Raw genomic sequence first — 21396 nt, forward strand, 5'->3', positions numbered from 1 at the left:
GCTGCAGGGTATTTATTCCACTTTTGTTTGCACAGTAGAAACACATGGGAAATTTTAAATAATACTGATGTCTGGGTTGTACTCCTGAGATTCTAATTTCTATGGTCTGGGGCTTCCATGTTAGGATATTTTAGAGCATCCCAGGTGACGCCAGGTGATTCCAATGACAAGCCCAGGGAGAACCACTGTTGTTGGTGGATGAGTCCTGCACTGAAAATCAGGAGGTCTGGTCCCATTTTCTCCGCTTATTTACTAGGCACAGTGAAAGGGGACCGGGGGAACAAGGGAGGGGATTGGAAAGGGTGAAGGGGACCAAATATATGGCGACAGAAGGTGACTTGACTTTGGGTGGTGGGCACCCAATGCGATATGCAGATCATGTATCATAGAAATGTACACTTGAAACCTATATAATCTTATTAACCAATTGTCACCTCAATAAATTTAATAAAATAATAAAATAAAAATAACACCCACAAAAAAGAAAGAAGTTATAAAAAGACATTATTACATAAGTAATTGATATGTCCTCTTAGCCATTTACAATTTCAACTTCCCCCAGTGTTAACTGTAGGTGATTTGAAAGACACAAAGTTAAATTAGGTACTGATTCTGCCTGGAATTTAGCAAAGAAGATAATATATACACATAAATACCTAGAACACAGATAAAATGAAAGCTGGAGATGAAACAGTCCAGGATTCACAGCAGTTTTGGCAAGGCCGTGGGGTGGGGGGGGACGGCCCTTGGATGTGGGGTCGTGTGCAGCACGCACTGGGGGCTAATGATGCTGGAGACTGCGGTGAGGGGTGGGCAGGGGCGGGGGCGTCCCTGGGGGCGTCAGTCTAAACACAGGTGGAGCAAGTAGGGCCTGCAGAAGAAATGGAGCAGGCCAGCTTGCCTGACCACAAAGGGGAATACTGCTGAGTAAGGTCTGGCATAACCAGACAGCATTGGCCTAAATCGTGGAGAGTCATAAATGTAAGGCTAAAAATTTTATTCTGTTAAAATGGAAAAGTATTGAAGGTTTTTGAGCAGCCAATTCACTTAAGAAAAATTGTGCTTTAGGAAGATTAATTAGTTGACTTCTATCCACAGTTCCAGTCCAAAGAAAAGCACTGAGTTAATTTACTCATTGAAGGAAGGACAGCCAGAGCTTTGGCAGCTACAGCTATGGCAGCACGCAAGTGCCCTATCCCTTCTCCTTGCCACATTGTGTGCCTGAGCACAGAGTTGGGGGGCTGGGGACCAACATTTTCCTGCTGCCTCTTCCTCAAACAAGGGATATGTGAGAAAAGCTGGGGAAGCCCTGAAAAGCACAGAGAATCGAGCACAGTCCTCTCCTAGCCAATGGGAAAGCATTCATTGAAGTGTCAAAGCAGCCGTGGGTGGCTTCTCCAGGGGAAAGCGTTCCAGTCGCGACTCCTGCTCTAAGACCTGTCTCCCCACAAACAGATCTGGCTACTTGGGTTCCCACACTGAAGATAATCCAGGAAAGAAAACGTGACACTATTTCAGAAACCCTATTCTTTTGGAATCCCATCCTCATTTAGTAATGACAGTTAAGAATGTAGTGTGTATTAATGTAAAAATCTTATTTGCATTCAATTTTGATACACTAAGGACTTCAGGCATTTGTAGTATATAGAAAGAGCTGAAAAATACAGGTATGATGTTTTATCCCCGCAAATTATTATAGCTCTTTAAAGTGGACAATTTCCTGTTGGACAATTAGTAGTTTCAACAACTAACAGTGTATGGAAAGAGAAGGAGAAAAAAAAAGACCAAAAGGTATATGCTTCCTTCCCTTTCTCTGCCTTTAACCTAGAAAATTCCAAGTTCTCTTCTCCTGTTAGGTATTAGGCAATTCTGCCCAGCCATCTCTTGATTTTCTAGTTTCAACCCAACTTTTTAAATTATTAATTAACTCCTTTTCAAGAGATTTATGAGATAAAAGTTAAACTATATAGTTAAAACATCATCGTTGATACTGTAATCATATGGCACGTGAGTTAAGGGCGCAGGCTTTAAAAACATTCTTCAAATTGGGTAATCTTGGACAAATTGCTTAATCTTCTGTACCTAAGTTTCCTCACTTTAAAATAGGGGTAGCAATAGCATTTACTATTTTAAAGGTTGTGGAAAGAAATAAGTGCATTATTATATTTAAAGGCCTTAGGGTACATAGCAATCACTCTCAAAGGTTAGTTGTAGTTTTTATGGTGATAATGATAATGGTATTTCCCCAAGAACTTCCCTTATTTAACTGCTTGAAATCCGTTCTTATCTTGGCTTTTACCCAGCTGCTGTTTCGGGGCTTTCTACGCAGGTTCTGTGTGCGCACCCTCCCCTGTCATGCACACTTAACCGCAAGCATTCATTCTCAAGAGCTAAGCCTTTAGTTCTCATCGGCTTCTGCACCCCCAGATTTGACGTCCCATTTTACCTTCGTTCTGTACTTCCACTTGTGCGCTCACATCACAATTTGGGTGTCTTGTTGTCTGGCTTCTGGCACTTAACATGTCCGAGACGTAATCGGTCGTTTAAGGGCCCAGGCAAACCTCCCCAGGTCCATCACTGACACTGACACTGACACTGAGTCCCTGGGGCTTGAGAGAGCTGGCATTTTGACTTTAGATTTATTGTTCTTCAGTCATTAAGTATCAATGTTAATTTCCCTGAAATGTCTCATATACAGCTCATTCCCTTTCCGTGAGAGAGCATAGACCATATTTTTATCACTGGGTACAATGAAATGGCATGATCAAAAGAAGGTCCTCCAACCCAGTATCCCGTTTCCTCTTTTTACCATACAGTGTTCTTGTTCAAGAAACAATGATTCCTTCTGTTGTCTAACATATCAGGTCAAAACTGATCTCCTGACCTTTCAATGACCTCAATGAATCAGACCCATCTATTATATATGTTCTCTCAAAGACCAGTTTGGCTCCAGCTTGAGACTTCATGGTCTCAAGCACTCATTCAAGTTCAGTTCACTTTACTATCTCTTTTTTTAATGCCCCCCCAGCTTTATTGAGATGTAATTGACATTTAACATTGTATACAACATGATGATTTAATAGATGTATGTAGTGTGAAGTGATTACCAAAATAAGGTTAGTTAACAACTCCATATTCTTTGTTTTTACTGGTTGTACCACTTTTCCACCTTAGTATACAAGTATTTATTCATGCAGTTGTCATCCTGAAACACCCTTTTCTGCCTCCTCTTGGCCAATATAGATTCACCCATTCTTCAAGGCCCAGGCCAAGACCTTTTCTTTCTGTGAATTCCTACAGTGGTATCACACAATGCAACATTTGATTACATAAAGCTAGATACAGATCTCTAAATGTTTCCTTGTGTTACTTTCTTTTATCCCTGACTAATTTTCCTTTCTTCTAAAAGAAAAGACCTCCATTTCGCTATCGTTTCCTATTATACATATCCACCCCAGGTTAGGTAGGTTAGGTAATTTTGTATTTAAATTTATTGATATCACAATTTTCTATGAGTAGCAGGTAGGAAGATACTTATATCTCAGTTAACAGGAAACAGTAGTTTTTCCCGTCTCGAGGTTTTCGCCTTTGCGGGTTTCTCTGGCTGCAAGGCTCTTTCCTGTGTGAAAGCCTGGTTCATTCTTAACTTCAACAATCCCTTTAAATGTCCCTTTTTAAGAGTGGTCTTTTTCAACAATCCTACATAAAGTTGGCCATTCTCATTTATTGTTTATCATATCATCTCTTTTATTTCTCTCACTATCACATCTTAATGATCTTATTTGCTCATTGTTCATTGTTTGACAACCTAACCAAATGTAAGCCTCCTGAAAGCACAGACTTCGTCTTGTTCAGTGGTATGTGTGCATGTGCGCACATGTGTGTGTGTGTATATATTGCTTGGTACTATACACACACACACACACATATATATATATATATATACATACACATGTACTATCAAGCAAAGTAACTGGTTCTCAATAATAAATGTTCAAAAAAAGAGAAATGTATAAAAAGATAAAAACAACTGACAACCAAAAAAAGAAACTTTTTGTGATAATGGAAATATTCTATATGTTGATGGAGGTATTAGTTACACATGTGTACAGAACTGTCAAAATTCATCTACCTGTATACTTAAGATCTATGCATCTAACTTCATACAAATTATAACTAATAAAAATGCTCCATAATGCCTTGTGTTAAAAAACAATGCATGTTCATTTAATAAACAGATATACCTGGGGCACTATAATGAGAAACCATTGATATTTTAGTGTTTACAAATTGCTCCATCCTATTCCACTGGTTTCTACTGTCTGTAAATAATGACATCAAATATTCTCAATCTGGGCACAATTACAAAATAGTTTGAAATTAAACATTAATTAAACTATTGATGCTTTCAGTGAAATCATATGTAAACCTGAATCAGTTCCAATTCTTAATGGTTGATTTGTTACCTTCACCTGAGATATAAAGAGAGGTTACCTGGAGGAAGAATCCAGATATTTAAAGAGAACACCTTTCTTGCTAACACGGTGAGTATGTAATAAAATTTCAAACTAGTTTACAAAATTAATATTGTTAAAAGAATAAAGGAAAAATGTCACAAATCTTTCTAAATGGCAGTTAAATTTCAACATCTCGGATAATGTGCTGGAAAGCAGATGATCACAAGTATGCCAAATGGTGCTTCAGTGCTCCTTTAAATGGGGAGGCAAGATGGAGGCAGTGCTGGACCCAGGGCCAGCACGTGGGTGCTAGGTCTGGCGCCGCGACGGCCTCCATGGGAGGCCTGGACCAGCCACTTAACTTTCCTGGTTGTCAGTTTCCCCAGTAAAGTGGGAGAGCAGGCTCATAATTTCTGCATTTGATTTATCATTGATAAAACTAGTATTCAGAAGTCATAAAGCTAGTACTAAAATGAGACTGGCACAAAAGCAAAATTATGGTCATGTTTTATGAAGATAAGTGTTAACCTGCCACCTGACTCTTACTCAATGTTGGTTTCCAGGGTTTGTTGGTACTTATAATTTGTGGAAGGATTTTATAAAGTTAAAATGGCGAGACAAAATATGACAGTTAATAAAATGTAATCCATGCTGATAATAGATGTTTTCTTTTTTTAAAAAATGACTGTTAAAATTAAATAGAGTATTCATGAAATTCACACCAATCAATTTGAGATGGGCAAACATGTTATGATTCAAGAAGAATCTTAAAAAAAAAACCCCCTGCATTATAGAGATTCTGATTTCATTCACAGCAAAAATAAAAACTAATATAATGTGCCAAAAGAAGGGTGGTAAAATATGACGGAATAGCTTGTAAACTAATCTTTCAACATGCAACACACAAACAGGTTTAGATAAAAACATTTATGGTCCAAAGTTAAGAATTTCAAAATAACTACACCAAAGCTGTGTCTTTTCCTTATAATTAAGTAAATCATCACAGTCTTTGATCAATGTTTAAGAAACTTCAGGTTTTAGAATCTATCAAATAGAAACATTTATCTTGTTACTTTATCCTTATAGATGGAATTAGACAAGGCTCTAAAACAAGATGTATGGCTTTCTTTGGTTTTCTAGTTTGCAGATCCCTGAAGAACTGTACAAGAATATTTACATGCCAGAGCAAAGAGTTAGGAAAGAAGAAATGAATAAGAACCGACAGCTCTGGAAAGAACCAGTTTCAGTTCAGGCATTCTTCAGTTTGAAGTGCACAATCAGTATCAAAGGCTTTCTTCAAATGTTCCTGCTGAAAACTTCACTGTTAAAGATCAAACGCTGATTCCCCATTAGTAAAAGCAGAGTTTCCCTATTACTCATTTTTGCTACAAAAAGCTTTCAGCACAAGATGCCTTGGTATGATAAATATCTTTGGCTGAAAAATAACCAAAATAACCCATATATTGTTAGCTGAGTTGATTAACATATGTAATATGGACCAAGCATAATCATTCAACCAATAAATACTGAACTACTCTGGCTTTTCAGTTTAGAGTGGAACCTCTAATGGTTTAACTATTCAATCAAAGACATATAAAAATGGCTAATCCAACAGAAATTTACAGCTGGAAGGGATGTCAAAGGCCCCATAATCTTGGTATATACATGAGGAAACCGAGGTTCAGAGAGGCCCTCTTTGCCTAGTTAAATGCTTCGGTGGGGGATGGTTTGATGACAGCCACCGCCAGGTGAGCCCCGTGTTCACGCCTTCTCAAATCTCTGTAGTCCTCCTGATCCGGAGGGGCTTTCCCCTGTGAGTCCCTTGTAAGGGTGTGTGCACACATCTTTCTTTACTGCCTGTTTCTAATCTTTGCATCTTCTCTCTAACTGATTAAAAACAAAACCTGAAAATTAAAATAATTATTGGTTGTATTTGTCAAATTGCATTACGAACTTCATTTTTTTTAAGTTTGCAAGTTTTAATTAGATGAATACTTTTGTCAATTGTTTTTCTTCCCTGTGATTCAATACAATTCAGTTTTTAGCCTTTAGGCAGTTAGATGCAGAAGGTGTTCCTTACTTTCCTGAAAAATTAAAGCACTAATATCTCCCCTACTTATTTACTCAAAATATAGAGGATAAACATGCTAACCTGCCAATAACCTTGCGTCATAACCAAGAAGAATCAATATAATTGTACCTTAGACTTGAATTTCTAATTATGAAAGCACAAAATTTAAGAGCAAGAAAAAACTTCCTATATAAATCTAGATGAAGAACGTACTACTGAATAGGGCTTTTAGACTTAGCTAGCTTTTTAAAAGATATTCATTCTCATGAAAAAATTAACAGCAAGTTAATTTTTTAAAAGTTTGCTTTTATACTGTTCCCTAGTCAAAATGAATGTTGATAAATAAATGAATACTGATACTGATTTTTCCCCCCTGAGGGCTCTGATTTCATTCCCTAGCTCCTCAGTTGGGAATATTTTATTAAGTTAAAATAGCAAGATGAAAAATGGGGAGAAATACTGGGGATATTTTCAGGCTGTTGTTCAAGGTAGACATTACCAGTATCAATGAGCTACCTGCACCTGGAACCTGTTCGGCATCTTCCCTGAACATAAGCCGGAGTCAAGGTGATCTGGTAACAGCACACTGAGCAAGGGAATCAAGTGGCCCAAGTTCTAGGTCAAGGCCTGCTACTCACTAGTTCTGCCACCATGAAGAGGGATCATTTCACTTCTCATTGGTTATGGAACTTTTCTGAGAGATAAGGGGCAAAGATATGTAAGTGAGAACACCAAGAAACACTATATTGGCTGTCTGATAAAGGAAATATCTTGAGAAATAATTAGGGTCCTTTAAAAACGTGTCTTCTCATGAATAAAGTTTATTGTAGAGATAAATGGTACAGAGGGTGGATCTGAAAAAAAGACCATAATGATAGACAGTTGTATGTCCCTCTTCTAACAACACCTAAGGATAATTAATTATCTTAGATGTTTTAACTCCTAAAGTACTAGCCCAAGAACAGTAAATAATAGCATAAGAGTCCAAACCATTAAACAATGCTTAAAGATGGGTTGTTAAGCTACTCATTTTATCTCAATTTAGGTTTAAAAACTGGACAAGTCACCAACATGACATTTTGAAAATTAACATTTAATATTAGGTAAGTATGCCAAATAGTGTCTGAACACAAATTTCATACCAAATAGGAAACATCTTTAACTAAACCATAATGCCTACTAAGGAGACGGGACTCATTGATGCATGTGCCCTATCTGGCTGTGATTTGTGGAATCCACCACACAGACGTTGTCACTATGTGATATCATAGGTTAAAACGGGGACTGCTGTTTGTTACTGCGTTTGCAGGCAAACATCACAAATCATTTTAAATATGCAAAATCCAGTCTTGGAAACCTTTGTTCAATAGAAAGATAAGAGGAGGAAGACAGCCTCTTCTATGCAAGTATACTGTGATTCCCTAGCGTGTTTGAGTTATGAGGTATTCTATGCTAGTAAATTTTTCCAGATACCGAATCTCACTGCTAAAGAGCATCAAAATATTTATAGTTTTACCTTTTTCTTTGTATCGATTTTAAAAACATGTTTATCTGTTCTTTTGATTTAGTGAAATGTACAGGGATTCTGTCTTGGTGACTCAGCATCAGCATCACAGGCTGACACGGAGCTGGGGCTGGGAGACCCAGAGTGCAGTCCTCAGCTGTCTGGGCTGTGTTATCTTGAACATTCACTTAACCCGCTCTGTACCTCAGTTTCTAGATAGATGAAGAGATGAATAGGGAATCATTCTCCCAAATCACAAGATGATTAAATGTGATTAAATGCACAAGTGCTTTTTAGAGAGCTAAAACAATAGTTATCATCATCATTGTTCTTTGCTATAAGACAGTGGTTCCCTCAGGAATAACTGAAAATGTTAGAATTTTTGTCTATACACTTAATGGTCCAAAAACTGCTGAGCTTTTATGTCTGCATTCTATGGCCCAACTGTTTCTTTTTGTGATTAGCTATCAGCTCATTATAATGAAGATTACTCTCTGTAGAAGTGTATTTGCTTGTATTTGCTCACCCAAGTTGCTGAGTAATTTCATAAACAGGGCCTGAGGATAAGTCAAATGTCTTGTCTGCATCTATCTTTTGGGAAGGGAATGAACTTAAGGAAATGTGCCCTTTTTTATGTAAGATGATTACATTTGAACTATTAACTCTATAGGTATGAAAAGGCAATAAATTAGTATATTATTTAGCAGTAATTGTCTGTAGATTTACAAAGTAAACTTAATACCCATGTCGACATAGGTTTTGCTATCTTTTCTGGAAAAAATGCAAAATGTAAACTAATCTTTTTTCTTTATTCTGCCTAAGTAAATGGAAACCTATCTGGTTGTGCACTGAATCCCATTTAGCTGGCAGCTTTTGATTTCTGCACAACCCTCCTTTTTCCATATATTACACTGATACCTCTATCTTTGGGCATAGAGTTCAAAATTTTATGTGTGAGCTGATGGAGGAACATTTTAAAATTATTAAATGGTGATGCGGCTGGACAGAAAATTTGGGAGCAGTGCAATCTTTCTCATGTTTGTTGCCCCCTTGGCAAGTTGATTAACCTCTCAGTATCAGTATCTTCATCTATAAAGTGAAGAAATATGAGGTGTGTCTGGAAAAAGCCCAGCCATTGTTAATATAATGAGAATGGTTTGCACAACATGAATGTAACCTGGCTGCCAAGGAGAGTGGACTGGAATGTACATGGGTGAACAATGTTGATTTCACTGTACTAGTCAGTGGGGGCGGTAGATGCCATTGAGTGGGCATGTGTAGTATGTGGCCATCACATTAAAAATGACTGAGCAAGTAGAGGAATGAATCTGCATCAAATTTTGCATTAAGTTGGAACATTTGTCCGTGGAAACTATTCAGATGATTCAGAAGGCCACAGCCATGGGCAACTGGTGATTGGCAGTTTCATCATGACAATGCACCCACTCATGCATCACATGTCCTGCAGAGATTTTTGATAAAACATAAATCACCCAGGTGACTTAGCCCCCCTATGGCCCAGATCTGGCACACTGCGACTTCTGGCTTTTCCCAAAACTAAAATCACCTTTGAAAGGGAAGAGATTTCAAACTGTTCATGAGATTCAGGAAAATACGATGGTGCAGCTGATAGCAATTGGGAGAACTGTGTGAGGGTCAAAGGTACCTAACTTTGACAGAGACTGATGTGTCATTGTCCTATGTACAATGTTTCTTGTATCTTCTTCAATAAATATCTCTATTTTTCATGCTACATGGCTGGATACTTTATGGGCAGACCCTGTATACCTTTGCACCTTAGAACTCAAGAGTTCTCTTTTGTTCCTATTTTTTTTTCACAACCAAATTAAAATTTTAAATTTTCTCATTACACAATGAATATATTCTCATTATTGAAAAATCATAACATTGTCAAATAGACAAAAATTATAGAACATCATTACTTCTATATACCCAACACAACTGTTGTCAAAATTTTGTCTATCCTTCTAAATGGTATTGATTGCATTCTTTTAGAAAAATGGTATCATTTCACATATACTATGTTATAATGTTTTAAATCTTTCTCAGCAAGTTAGTCTTTATTAAATACAACATCCTATGTTAGAGGTCAGCAAACATTTTCTGTAAGGGGTCAGATGGTATTTTAGACTTTGATAACTACATACTCTTTGTATCTCACATTTTAATTTTTTTTCTCTCTTATAAATCCTTTAAATTGTAAAAAACATTCTTAGCTCTGGTAGTACAAAAACAGATCTCAGGCTAAATTTGGTCAGAGTGGTGTAATTTGATGACCTCTGTTTTACATCAATGGATATGTTTCTCTAACACCTTTTTAAAACTGTTATGTAGTATAAGAGGGTATGGATATGCCACAATTTAGCCACTCCCCTATTATTTGACTCTTAGGTTTCCATTATCTTGATATTATAAACAACAGTAGAATGAACATCCCGGTACATACCTATACACATGACTATTCCTTCAGGTTAAATGTTTGAAAATGGAATTTCTGGTCAGAGGGCATTCATTAATTCACTCACTCATTCACTAACTGTAGTTACAGCTCTAGGGTCAAAGCAGCCACAGACAAAATGCAAGCAAATGGGCATGTCTGTAGTTTGCCAACCCCTGGATTATGTTAACTTCACTGAAAGCATCTTAAACATTTTTCATTTAAGAAGTTTTAAATTCTTTCATGACAACACTATATCTGTTTTAATACGTTAGTTGTATTCTTACAGTACTATAAATAATTCAATGAAACAATGCCTTGTATTAATAACAATGACCATCTGAATAGCAAAATATCACATGACTGAATACGTTTTTTTTAGAAGAGTTTTGAAAATGTCAAACTGAAATAATTTGAGAGGCATTTTCTCTTTAAAATACAAACAAATAATAACTAACAGAACACGTAACTTATCTCATCCATTGTGGCCACTCTTGAACTATCTGAATGCTTTTAAAGTGATTACACACACACACACACACACACTTCAATATAGTTCAAACTTTCTAAATTATAAACTTTTAAAAGAAACCTCTTCTATAATTCTGACCTTTTAAAAATGTCAATTCATTTTTCAACAAATATTTATTGAGTGCCTATGTACTCCATGCCAAGTTGCACAAGCCTCTTGGAATACATAAGTAAACAAGACAGCTGTGGTCAATGACTCATAACAACACTTGCTTTTGAAGTGTAACAGTGGAGAAATGTCCACAGAGTAGTATTTTATGATACACAGGGAAGGATGAAGTAATAACTTCCATTTCTCCTCCAAAAAGAAAATGAGGATGGATATGACATTGTTGTGAGTGCTGCCCAAGATAATACGGCAAATCCTTGCTGTCATGATGCCTGGCCATGTAAATCTGGCGATAGTATCAGAGGTATACAGAAAGACAGTTGTATAAACTGTAGAGAAAGTTATCATTTAGGTGTTTTTGAAGATTGTAAATTCAGCTTCAGACAAAGCAGACTTCTCACAATGTGACCTATGTATGTCAGCTATACATCTTTTCTTCTGTGAATGGTCAACATCTCATCATTCAGATGAGAATCACTGGTAGTAGCTAAGAAACTGATTTATTGGATCTGTTCACAACAACTAGCACTAAGAGAAAGACTGGGATAGCAGTAATGTGGGTTTTACAGAGAGTAAAACTCATGAAAAGAGAAAGACAAGTATTGTATGATATCACATACGTGGCATCTGAAAAAGCTGAACTCAGAAACAGAGTAGAGTGGTGGTTGCCAGGGGTGGGTGGGGGAAATGAGGGGCCGTTGGTCAAAGAGTATAAACTTCCAGTTATAAAATGAATAATTTCCGGTGATCTAATGCACAGCATGGTGATTATAGTTAACAATATTGTATTACATACTTGAAAGCTTCTAAGAGCACATCTTTAGTGTTATTAACAGAAAACAGAAATAGTAATTATGTGAGGAGATGGAGATGCTAACTAATGCTACTGTGGTTATCGATCATTCTTGTACTATAGAAGTGTATCAAATTGTAACGGGCTGGGGGGGTCTGGTAAGGGAAACCCATCTGGCATGAGAGGCTGCACTCCCCCAGGTGGGGGTGAGCCTTGAGATGGCAGAAGAGTCTACCCTCCCTGGAGAAGAGGGTACCCCTAAGAGGGGCCGGGAAGTGCTGCAGGCAGCCAGGGATGGAAGCCAGGGCTGGGGTTTGATAGGCTTCCATATCCCTGGGGAAACGTAAACAACTACCGTAGCACAGCTGGTGACACTGCCTGTACAGAGCATGTGCAGGGCTAAAAAGGTCACAACAGACGGGTAACATGGTGACACCCTGCCCAGGTCAGAGACGTGGTGCCCCTGCCCGCAGGTAGAAAACACTCCGACCCGCTTCCAGATCATGGAGGCGGGAGAAGGGGCCCAGCCACAGTGCGGGCGGATGCTCATGGTGGACGTTGGCCTGAATTGGCTGGGAATTTGAACACTCCCACAGGGTCAGGATTTGGGGGGAAAGATTTACAGTGGAGGTGTGCAGCAGCCCTTCCCTTTTTGCATCCCCTCTGCACAGTCGGGAGCCAGCTCACGGAGGTCCAGTCGTCTGAGCAGGACATGTGCCTCCCCAGTGGCGGGCCCACAGGACACTGCACCCCGCTCTCGGCTCCTACGTTGCCCTGCTTGCTTGGTCAGGAGCAGGCTCGCGGAGTACACGCTTCTCGCCAGCAGTGGGCTCAGGCAGGACGCTGCGGCCCTGGGCCACCCGGCATGAGTCCTGGGCTGCGCCCATTCTTCCGCCGGAGAGTGGCGCAGTCATGCATCCTGGAAAAAGCTCGCGGCCCCGCGGGGTGTGAGCAGCCTTGGACGTCAGGGCTCAGCAGACTGAGTCCCTAGCACGACCAGCCGCTGTGATCTGGCAGTGCCCCTTGGCCCCTGGCGAAGGAGATAGCTGTGGCAACACAATGGAGATGCTGGCCTCACAAGTGCATGTACCAGAGAGACAAAGCGAGCCTGGAGCTGGAGAGCTGGAGACCCATCCGTGTAGCAGCCTTAGGCCCCAGGGAGGCGGATAAGAATGGCGGGGGTGGGGCAGGGGTAGTCTTTGGGCATGGGTTTGGGTATGAGCCTTTTTGGGAACAAGGGATTTCTGTGTTTTGCAGAAGATAGTAGCTTGGAGCAGTCTCCAGCTCCCCCAAATTGGGCACCCTGTTAATATAAACCTTTTTCCTTCCCTATCAGTTATTTGTTATGCTTGTGCGGCAGGCGGGTGAATTCTATTTTGCCCTGTAACAAAATCACCATCAACTGTACATCTTATACGTCAATTATATCTCACTACATCTGAAAAAAAAAAAAAGATTCCAAATTCTGAGGTAAAGCACAGTGGAAAAAATATGGCAGTCAAAGAAAAAAGGGAAGTGAAAACATAAATGTCTAAGCTGGAGTCCAGAGTCCAGTCTAAAACCACCAGGCGGCAGACCCACAAAACCAAGGTGCAAAAGAAATGGAGAAGTCTTTCTAACATTAAACAAAAAGCAATGCACTGGGTAAACTCTTGAGCCAAAGGCTGAAAATTTCACCTGTTAACAAAACAGAGTGGGAGTGGAGAATTATTACTTTGTCCCTAATTTTAGTCACTCCAAGGCAGTACTATTGAAGACAAATGACTGAGATCCCTGAGAAAAAGCAACTATCTTTTTTTTTTTTTTAAAAGAGGTTGTAATAGGAAAATAAAAACACAAAAATTCTGGTATATTCCAACATGAATCTTGGACTTTGAGAAAATAAGATTTCAAAAGATTCCTTAAAAATCTTCATTATATATTAATGATAGAAATTTGTGTCACAGATTCTTCAGGGATTATGAGAGGGCTCTTCTATATGCTTTATTTAACTGAAGTTTTCCTTACTGTAAATGAAACACCAAATAGCTTACACTGTACTTGATACAATGTTTCTTAGATTTTAGGGAAGGAGTTTATTATGATTCCTAATAGAGGAAATGTTTCCCTCAGTTCTTGATTTAGTAACTTAGGGTATGGTTTCCTAAGGAATGGTGATAACCAAATCTGGATGTCTGTTTTCTTAGTTCATTTTTGAAGAAAGGAATCTTGTTGATTGGATGATACTAGGTCAGTGGTTCTCAAGGCGTGGTTCTTAGACCCCCAGCCTCAGCATTACCTCAGAACTTATAAGAAATGTAACTTATCAGATCCCCTCCCAGAATTATGGAATAAGAAACCATGAGAGTGGGAACCATGCTTTTTTTTGATACGCTTTCCTGGGGATTCTGGCATGCTACAAAATTTGAGAAGCACTGAGCGTCTCAGAAGATGGACACAGGTAATTCAGTAAGAATGGGAAGGAAATTGATTAAAAATAGTACTTCAGTCAAAATTACTTATACTAGAGGTATTATGCTGTTTCTGTAGTGAATCAAACAGAAGTCTTTAATAATCTTTAAGTTTAGCAAACAGTGCAAGGGGTATTAAGCCATGTGATGCTGAATTTGCAGTTTAACAGCCAACTCTCCATTTGCTTTTGCCTGATATTTAAGAGCAAATGGGACAGCCAATTCCTAAATGAATGGCAGTCATGACTGTATAATTTCAGTCTTATGTGCTTGCCACTGTGGTTTAGGAGCTTATTTTACTGTTAAGTCATGTCTCTAAGTCACTTAATAGCATTAGAATGGAAAGATATGGTCAAATTTATGAGGCCCAGAACGAACCTCCTGTGAGTATTTTATACCACATTGAGAATCTAATTATTGGTTCACAACACAGCATTTGTTAGTCTTTTCTCCTTTCATACAGACTCTGTTGCAAATCAGCACACAATAGTATTTAGTTTTAAAGGGCCATTTATATGTAAAGTAGCTCTTGTATCTATTTGTGGTAGTTCACAGGTGAACCTTCCTGTTTTAGCATAGGACTAGTCATACAAGCTTTCAAACATTAAAAAAATAAGTTATTTTTCAACAGTTAGAGCTATGCCAATACTACATATGTGGAATAATATAATTGACAAACATTTGTAAAATGAGGCATGGCTTATATTTATAATGTGAAGAAGACTTATGCATGATACAGCTTTCTTAAGATTAAGATTGAATCATACAATACGTGGCCTTTTGGTTGTCTAAAGCTTGTTCTCTGGTAGAGTCATCAGGAATGTCTCTGGGAATCAACGTTCCCTAAGTTCTTGCACACTAATTAGTTTGCCTTTGCGTCCTTTACACTGGAGAGTCAGTTTTGCTGGATATAAGATCCTTGTTTCTCATTCTTGCTATAGCTGTCAAAATTACCCTTTGTTTGTTATTAAAATGGGAGATGGGTTCATAATGGAAAGCACTCTGCATTCAAGTTTTTGGTAAGGAAGGAGCCAAGACTGTGGCTATTCCGTAAGTAAAGAATCAGTGCATGTCCCCAGTTGTTTCTGTGTCTACAGGCGTTTAGTTATCTTTGTGGTGCTTCTCTAATTCTTAGCATCTGTCTTCCGTGGTTTTTCTAGTGGATAAAGTTGTCCAACTTTCCTACTTCTTTTTCATTCCCAGCTATTTATGTATCCAGACTACTTAAATTGTATAGCATGAAGTATAACTCGACATTTTACCAGAAGGTGTCATTGTGTTTACACCCAAAAATGAGTTAATAGTTTTGAGTTATGGGAAAGAACTTCTCTCACCACACTCTTCTTCCAATTTATAACATTCTGTGAACTTGAAAATCAGTGTATCACAGATTGAGAACACTTGATTTAGAGGATGTTTAAAAGCCATTTATTTCATATCCCATTATTTTCAATTAATGAAAAAAATCTGAAAGTGATAAAATGACTTGCTCAAAGTAGTGCGTGACTCAACAACCTACCCGGGTCTGAGAAGCCAGGATTCCAGATTCTAAAAGCAATGTCCTTTCTATTCCATAAGAGTTATTTTTTTTTAAAAAAAGATTTTATTTATTTACTTTTAGAGAGAGGGAAAGGGAGGGAGAAAGAGATGCAGAGAAACATTGATGTGAGAGAGAAACATTGATCAGTTGCTTCTCGTACACCTCCAACCAGGGACCGAACCCACATCCCAGGCATGCATCCTGACTGGGAATTCAACTGGCATCTTTTTGCTTTGCAGGACAATGCCCAACCATCTGAGCCACACTATCAGGGCCATAAGAGTTAAGTTCATTAGGTTGATGTATCTAATACAATGAATAGTTCAAGTAGCCCCATATTTACAAATGGTTTACCGATAGACTCAACATTTGACAATTTCTCTTAGAAATAAAATTTTAAGTAGAAAGAGCCTCAGATCATTATACAGACGTCTACTCCAATTTTAAGACCTCAGACAAACAGAGTTTTAGGGTTAGGAGAGAGTAAAATGACAGAAGACATTGTTGGCTTTTTATCACATGTATTCCTCCAAACATTTTTTAAAAATTATATTTCAATAATATAGAAATTTCTAATACCCGTGTACCAAAAACTGAGCTCTATCAATTCATATTATATAGTCATATAGTGAAATTTGCTTTGGATTTTAAAAAATAAAGTAAATAGTACAATTTCTAATTACCTTGGGTTTCCACCATAAAGTGAATCTGTATTTTGATTTGAGAAGACTCAAGAGTGTCTGGTAGACTGTATGCTTTCCTTTGCATAGTCACCTCCTTTATCCCTCAGACAAGGTTTTCTTTTTCCCTAGCTTGTTCCTGAACAGCTTTTCTCTTATTTTCTTCTTCCTCAAGCAAGCATGCCTTGCTTTTGAAGTTTCTTAAAAGATATTTACTGCTGTAACAAGAGAAAAAAGGGTGTCTGCTATGTCTTCCCTAATACCTTCTGTTAATTAAATCCTGTAGAGAAAGACAAAGTCACAGGTTGTGCCAAGTGCCTCAGTATTCCCAGATTTCCTTCTATGTTAATAATAAACATAATCTTTATTATTGAGTCTATACACTTATCACAAATAATTCTACTCTGTTGCCTTTTAAATAATTGATAATAGAAAATGCAAAGAAATTTCCAATGCACATTTTTTTTAGAATATGAAATAATCTACAATACATTTGTATCACATTTTAGATTGATTTGTGCGTGTGTTTAATAAGAAAATATTGTTAGTATAATTAGCTTTTGTCCTTTAAAACTGCTCTCGATAATACGAACACTAAGTAGTGGGATTTCAGACTCTGCAATGATTTATGAGCAATCTGTTTATTTAAGTTTTGCTTCAACTCCATTTCCTTGTAAACTGATGCTGCTATAAGTAAACCACCATCTGAAATGCCAATCTATAAATTGACTATGAAGAAGGAAATTCAATTATTTCTGAGTAAAGGTCATTTTCTTTATGAAACAGATGTTAGAAGTAGGTTATATTCTTGTAAGAAAGTTTAAAAAATTCAAATCTGGATCCTGAGTAAGGCTGAGGGCAAAAGTTTGATAATGATTTTTTCTATGTGTACTCCAATTTTCCTTTGACATTTTTCTTATCCTAAGACTATTACTGGTTCACTATGAAAAATCTGGTAATATAGAAAAACAAAAAGGCAAGGTGAAAGATTCTGTACCAACCAGAGGCAAATAAAATTTACATTTAGAAATAGTTTCCCATGTAATTATTCTCTCTGTATGCCATAGCTGAAATTATATTATAAACAAAAATTTGTATCTTGCTTTATTTATTATATCAATACTTGTCCATGCCATTATGTAAATGCACAAGCATAAATTTTAATGGTTGCACAATATGCCATTATGCGATCATTCCACGATTGTTCCACCACCATTCTCTAATTACTGGATATTTGAGATGTCTCCTTTTATTTACTGAGTCTATAAAATATACCCATTAACTTCTTTAGGCATAATATGATTACGTTTTGGATTATTTCCTTTGTACAGATTTCCTAGCGTGGGATAACTGGACCTAAAAAATGCCTTTATTAAGGATCTTATATACATAGTACCTAATAGCTTTTCAGAGCAATGTCTGAATAAATTTTTGCCCTACTGTCACCAAACTGGGTATTAACATGGTTTTTAGGCTTTGCCAATTTGATAGCAAAATAAGGGGAGAGAGAGGAGCCAAAGTGTTGGTATTTTATTTTGAGTATTTATGAAGAGAGTAAATGATTATTCTGCATCTGTCTGCACATGGGGGGAGAAGCACTGAATGGAAAAGTAAAATGAGGGGGACGTGCAATACCAGACAGCGGTGAAATGAGTTTGGCAATACTTGAGAGTACGGGAACTGCCCATTTACCTGAGGGCTAATTAGGCTCCATTGCTTGAGGTGGCATCTTTAAATTCCACCATTGGACGGAGCCCTAGGAAAAACTCATGGCAGGATAGTGGGTCACTGGATCTAATCTTCGTTTAACCGTACGGGCTCTGGTATTGAATCTTGTCTTTTGACAGCAGTTAATATCTTTGAAAGAAAACATACTATAAATTGTTGGTTTACTGCAAATCTTAAAGACTATAATAAGTAAGTATTTCAATCATTTTTACTGTTATTTTTATGATATATTACAATATATCTGAGCTTTCCTTTCTCTGTCTAAATAAATAAAATGTAGAAAGCAAATAGGCAACTGGATTCCAAATTTTTGTTCATAGTAAGGAGAAATTTTTTAAAGTGCTATCAAAATATGGTAGATTTATGAGTTATTTCTAAATCCGTTTTGGAATTCTCTAATTACATAAAAGCATTCCAGTTGTATTGGTAAACCTTCACAGCTTATGTCTGTTAATACAGTCAAACAATTTTAGTTTCATTTGAAGTAATAGGGTAATGTCATTTTCTTTCACATTTCTTCATTAGAATGTATGATTCAAAATTGAAAATACAATTCCTTTTTCTAAACTGTGAAGATCTAGATCACTCAGTGTTCTCAATTACCATTGTCTTCAATATGCTTTATGTACAAAGAAGCTGAGTGTATCCCTTAATCAATGAAGCGTTACACCAAAATATAGATACAAATTTTATCAACATTTTGAACTGTACCCAACACTAATTCAGAAAAAAAAAAAAGGAATCAGTGCTAAAATGACATAGATTTTTATTTATATATTACAAGGCTTTTACATGTACTCACTGGAAAATGAGAAGTATTTTATACCAATGATGAAGAATGTGAGGAAATAAGGGGAAAAAATTGAAGAAGAAAAATGAGAATGCTTACAACTTAAAGAATCACTTGGAAAAATTCAAAGACAACTTTATATGTATTTTTAAAAATGAACATAAATGCAATAAATAAATAATTTCAAATAAAACTTAAATAAAATATCTGTTATACCCTTACAAGAGTTACAGAGATATCGGTTTAGTTTTCATACCTTAAATATTTTTTCTCACTTAGAAGTGGAAGATTTCATGAGTTATAGAAGACTGTTACTAGTTCAGGATATGAGGTTTAGACGTTGAACTAATGAACAAGGGAAAAAGAAAGACTGTGGTCCTAATCCTGGTAACTTTCGTTCTCGGAATAACATGTGGGCAGGATCATGCAGTGGGCAGAGTAGGGTCTAGTCCCAGGTCCGTTGCTTCCTATGTGGCCCAGGAATCAGCTGCACAGAGCTCCTGTGTGTCTACAACAGGGAGGTTAAGCAGCTCCCCCAGTATTGAGACTATACAGCTGACACACAATAAGCCCTCAGAAAAATGGTCTGATTACCACCATTATCATCACCACTGCTGTCTTCCTGCTTCTCCTCCTCTTCTTCATCCCAAAGGAGAGAGAGAAATTTACTCAGAACTCTAAGGTTACTATGTTTAGAATGTGATTTTCTCCAAATTTTTGATGGTGTCATTCAGACCCTGGCTCCCATTTGATTTAAAGTAGTCCTCTTCATCTCCCTATGCCTCCCTCCGTCACTCTTTATCACATGAGTGTGTTGTATTTTTTTCACAGCACTTAACCACCATCTGAAATTATCATGTGAACTCAACATTGTACCTCATTAGCATGCACATTTTATGAGAGAGGGGACTTTGCCTAATTCATTTCTGAATCTTCCAGAGACAAGAACACAATCTGGTACAAAATAGATGCTTGAAATAATCATAGATGGCACATAATTCTTGCTGAATAAAGGTATAAATCAGAAGCAACTAAATATGTTAACACTGATGACAGAGCTTTAAGATCCACTGTAACTAATTCTTTAAAGTTAAACTCTGGGTTAGTATTGGGTTGGCCAAAAGGTCTGTTTAATTTTTTCCATAAAATAAAAGACAAATTTTTTTTTTATTTTCACCAATAACTTTATTGATTTGGATATTTTGAGCATGTTGGCTATTTCCTGCTACTGGCTTCTAGTGGGTAGAGGCCAGGGGTGCTGCTAAACATCTTCCAGTGCATAAGACAGCCCCACAGCAAAGAATTATTGGGCCAAAATTTCAAAAGTACCAAGAAACTTCACAAGCCACTTCTGATATGTTTGATCAGTCACAGAACCTTCTCCATACACTGAACAAATCATTTTTTGTGTGTTTCAGTTGAGTTTTTACCTTTCTTGAAATAACAAAGCATAATATGCCAAAACTATTGTGCATTTTCTTTTATCCTAAATGTTAAACTGGCTGCACAAAAATTCACCAATTTTGATAAGTTTTTTTTAAATGCATGCTGATATGACAAATGTCACAATACCATCTAACAAAACTGTTTTGAATGAAGTTGAAGACACTTAAGCGCCACTAGTGTCATCATATGGAAAAAGCTAAGCGAACTTTTTGGTCAACCCAATATGATTGTAAGCATAGTCATAAAACAGTAGCTTACATTATAAACAGTCATAAAGATAAGACAGCAGGAACACACAAATGCTATAGTTATTTGAGTTAACACTTAAACCTAAATTAAATAGTAAGTGTATTTTCTACCTGACTAGAGGAAGTTCGTGAGAAAGGGTTACAGCCAGAAACCACTATTTAATAATTATAAAAACAAGTTATATGTAGGAATTGAAGTGCAGCAGTCAGCAGTGATTTATAAATTAGAGCAGTTGTTGCTATTATTATACCAAGCACTTAAAAAATCGGTTAAAGTAAGACTAACCAAGTAAATATGTTAAACAAAAAGGACTTATAACACAAAGGTGACAATCTCTTCTCATCTGGTCTAACCCTAACCTTCCTAAGGGCAAAAATGAAAAACAAAACAAGTGTTTAGAATAAAGAGCTGAAACATTACTTGTGTTCTATGCCTATACCATTAAAGCTCTTGAATTCCCTCATTTTTCAGGACCCTAGAATTAATTACTATTTGTACTGCTTCTGAGAAATTGGATACTTCAAATTAAAATAAAGATCAGTTATTAAGTTAAAAACAAACATCACCCTCAAGGCTTGGGTTCATGTTAT

At 37.1% G+C, this 21396-nt stretch overlaps 1 protein-coding gene across 1 annotated transcript in view; it reads right to left on the reverse strand.

Annotated features, from left to right (window-relative positions):
- Positions 1–21396, reverse strand: part of MAN1A1 (mannosidase alpha class 1A member 1) — a 145637-nt gene that overhangs the window by 58101 nt on the left and 66140 nt on the right. The window lies entirely within an intron of this gene.

This window comes from Pteronotus mesoamericanus, unplaced genomic scaffold (genome assembly GCF_021234165.1).
Source record: "Pteronotus mesoamericanus isolate MK-2021 breed Mesoamerican mustached bat unplaced genomic scaffold, CSHL_Meso_final contig_20, whole genome shotgun sequence".
Taxonomy (NCBI): domain Eukaryota; kingdom Metazoa; phylum Chordata; class Mammalia; order Chiroptera; family Mormoopidae; genus Pteronotus; species Pteronotus mesoamericanus.